This window comes from Ictidomys tridecemlineatus, unplaced genomic scaffold (assembly GCF_052094955.1).
Source record: "Ictidomys tridecemlineatus isolate mIctTri1 unplaced genomic scaffold, mIctTri1.hap1 Scaffold_91, whole genome shotgun sequence".
In the NCBI taxonomy this organism is placed as follows: domain Eukaryota; kingdom Metazoa; phylum Chordata; class Mammalia; order Rodentia; family Sciuridae; genus Ictidomys; species Ictidomys tridecemlineatus.
Window position 1 is genome coordinate 607,548 of NW_027526141.1, and position 3,819 is coordinate 611,366.

The following is a 3,819-nucleotide window of genomic DNA, read 5'->3' on the forward strand; positions in this document are numbered from 1 at the left end:
GTGGACACACACTAGCACCTGGTCCCAGAAAGTGCACCTGCTCCTAGGGAGAGCAGGAGGGCCCCTGGAGAATGGGCCCCTTGGCTTTGTCTGAGGCATGAATTGATGTTTGCCATGGAAGACTGGTCGGAGGAAAGGCCCAGGCCAGTTCAAAGGCAGGATTGTCCCTGGGCCAGCAGAACCCTGGTTCAAGGACAGGGCAAGCCACTCCCTAGCACCTGCCTCCCAGACCCAGAACTCTTCCTTTGCAGCAGTTATGCACAGGAGCAGCTATTGCTGCTCTGGCTGCTGTTACTGCTGCAGGTTTCCCGAGGGGCAAGGCCAGAGGCCGGAGGCTGGGCTGAAGATCATCCATTCTGCCCTTGGTGTCCACGGGTTCTGCATCCACAGATGCAGCCCACCATGGAGGGACAATGTTCTGTGAAAACATTGAGTCATTCTGAACCTGGGGAGAGTTTTTCTTATTATTCTCTAAACAACACAGAATAACAACTATTTACTAGCATGTGCATCTCCTAGGCATTATACAGAACCTAGAGATTACTTCAATTGCAGGAGCATTAGTGACCATGTGCACTATTCTGTAAGGGGCCTGAGCGTCCATGGGGCACCTGTAGATGCTGGGTGAGCAGCGGGGGTGCAAAGGGGAAGGGGATTGAACCAAAGACAAGACAGCCTCCTTATTCTTCTGGTCAGAGTTGTTGGGGTTGATGGTTGACCTTGGCCTGAGGCTCTCACCAGCTATCCCCAGGGCCAACTCTTCACCACTGACCTCTTCACATGGAGACTTGGCCCCCCTATGAGTCCACTCTTGGTTCCTGAATTGGAGTCCTGTGGTTGTGAAGTGCATCCCACATGCCAGGCCCACAGAGGACGAGGATCAGTGGCCACACAAGGGTTTGCCAACAGCTCATCGGGGGCATAAGTGTTTTACTTTGGAGACTCAAGGATGGCACTGGGACCCACATGAGAAGCTCAGATTCACCTCTGTGCCATATGTCTTCCAGCACAGGCCTGGGCTGTGCTCCAGCACCTGTCCAGCCAGCCGGCCACCAGGCAGGGCTTGCACCAAGCTCCAGCTGCAGCTGTTGATGCCACAAGCCTCAGAACTGAGGGCAGCAGGCAGAGGACAGGGCACATTTAGCATTTCTCCATGATGGGCCTAGGATGATCTTCAGGCCCAGGGGCCAGGTGAAAGCACCGCCTGCAGGCCCTTTTCTCCCTGCAGCCTGAGACCGGCTGCCAAGGGGACACTGCAGCAGGACAGCAGGAGCAATGCATTGGTTTGCTGAGGATACTAGTGAAGAGCCAGTATTGACAAGTATGGGCAACTGTCAAGGATGGTTTTGCTTCTGCAAGAAAAAATAAATAAAAGATTCTGCTAAAATGGCAAGTATTTACAACCATATATCCACTTAAATGTATTACATTGGGATTCTGCTCTTTATACATAACAATGACATTACCAGCCCAGGAGCACTAGGTAAAATTTGCTTTCAGTTCCTTTATGGTTAACTGTTATGAACTTTTCCACAAAACTTTCCACATCCTCTTGACTAATCCTCCCTGTAACCTAAAACAAGGTTTTTTTTTGTTGTTGTTTTTGTTTTTTTTTAAAAGCTGGTTAATGGATATCAAGATACAATCTATGGCTGTAAAATGTACTTTTCTGTGTTCATCACATCAGTATTGGTGGAACAGGGTAAGAAAAGGGTATCCCCACTAAACTGAAGCACTGTTTGATTCAAGAACATCTTAAACCTTAGCTATATCAAGAGCCATGTTTCACCTAGAGGGTACCTCATGCCTTCCTAACCCATAAGAGCATTTGAACTAATTTGGTAAGCCATTTGGTAAGAAAAATGGCTCTGAAGAGTGGGCTTTGTTCATTTAATAGTTCAGATTTGAAGATCTCCTAGGTATGATAAGATCCTGTGTGCAATGAAATTACTTTCAAACCTCAATATGTGTTGAAATCACTTGGAACTTGGCTTAAAATAGAGCTATCTAGTTTATACTCAGACTTACTAACTCAGAAATCTTACTCACAAGAGGGGGTTGGCAGTCATAGGAATCTGGATTTGTAACCAGTCACCCAGAGAATCTGTTGCAACCTGTGAACCCATTATCATTGCAAACAATGAAGAGAAACAAAGATAAATTAGATCTGAAACATGCCTTAAAAATTATAGAGAACATCAGGTCATTAGTATAAGATTTATGCATTAAGTGTTTAAGTTACATGGACCACAACAGATGTAGAGTATATATAATTAGGCCATTGATCTAAATGATACCTTGCCAAGACACCCTAAGCTAGTAAATGAAGAGAATTTTAAATGAAAGATTTGAGAAACAAAAGGAAAGAGCAAAGGATAACTTTTTCCTCTAAACTATATACCCTTCTCTAAAAAAAAAAAAAAACTTTTCCACAGCTTAAATGACTACAATTGAATCTGCACCTTCAATTATCTATACCTAACCCACCATTTATCCAGAGCTCTAGGTCCCAGTGTTCTATGAAAACACTTCAATTTCCATGGGTTACACATGCCTCCACACAACTTGTCAAAAATCCAATACAGTCTCCCCACTCAGCTTCCTAAATCATCATTGAGACTCCCTGATTAATAGCTGCCTCTACAGAACCCATGACCAGGCCACAAAGCAACTAAGACCAATGAAGTTCACCCCCCATTGCTCCATTTTAGGCTCCTCGACCTGTAATCTACTGAGAATCTGACCAGTCAACACTACCATAAATTCTTCTATCTTGGCAAACCGACATTATATCACAATTATATCACAATGACTCTCCCCACCCTCGATAAAAACCAACCCTTCTTGGCACCTAACCTTTTATATTGATGCCCTTCAAATGCACTCATCTTGGTCAATCCCAGAAGCTACTTTATACCTAGACTTAAGTGTGGGGGGCACATTAATATGTTGATCAATTGTTAATGTTGAATGGCCCCTATTCTAATTCACTGTGACCAACCTCAGTGGTCACAGTGAATTAACAATAAACAATCCATGACATTGGTTGTATTTGGTTTTCAGGTGACTGTTCTGAATTCCATCATTTTTGACATTATCCTTGCTCAATTCCCACATCTTCTATTCTCACCAGATGCTCTTGATATTGCTTAAGACAATATATAGATATGCATAATTGTGGTTATCTTTGTCTTTGGAGTTACTTAAGCAAAACAAAATAATAGTGATCTCTCTCATTTTTTATGTTCCGTTAATTTGAACATTCATTTTCACTCAACAGTTATCCCCTATGTAGTCTTCCCCTTGCTTCAATCCTTCCCTTCCTCCTACTGGAGATTGAACCCAGGGGCACTCTACCACTGAGTTACACCTTCATTCCTTTTAATTTCTTTTTATTTTTTAAGACAGGTCTCATGAAGTTGCCCAGGCTTGACTGGAACCTACCATCCTCCTCACTCAGCCCTACAAGTCTCTGGAATTACCACCTAGTTTTCCTATTTCTTGCTTTCCCTCTTCTTTAATTTCAACAACCTCTTCAACATGATGTTTCTAAAATACTAAATCTGATTCTTCCTCCACCCACCTCTCTCTCTCTCTATCTCTCTCTCTCTCTCTCTCTCTCTCTCTCTCTCTCTCTCTCTCTCTCTCTCACACACACACACACACACACACACACACACACACACACAGAAACATTCTGTAGCTTAAGTGGGAACTTACTTTAAACAAATAAGCAATCCATGTCAGAGATTTCTGAAGACAGGATTAAAGAATATATCAAAGGTACTAAGAAGGAACTGCTAATCATTGGTCTCAGAT

At 43.4% G+C, this 3,819-nt stretch overlaps 1 long non-coding RNA gene across 1 annotated transcript; it reads right to left on the reverse strand.

The window, feature by feature from the left end:
* Nucleotides 1-913: 913 nt before the first annotated feature.
* On the reverse strand, nt 914-3,158 carry LOC144374862 (uncharacterized). Its single transcript, XR_013434129.1, has 2 exons — nt 2,050-3,158; nt 914-1,352 (listed from the first exon to the last, which is right to left on the reverse strand). It is a non-coding gene; the product is annotated as an uncharacterized LOC144374862 (long non-coding RNA).
* Between the last annotated feature and the right edge of the window lie 661 nt (nt 3,159-3,819).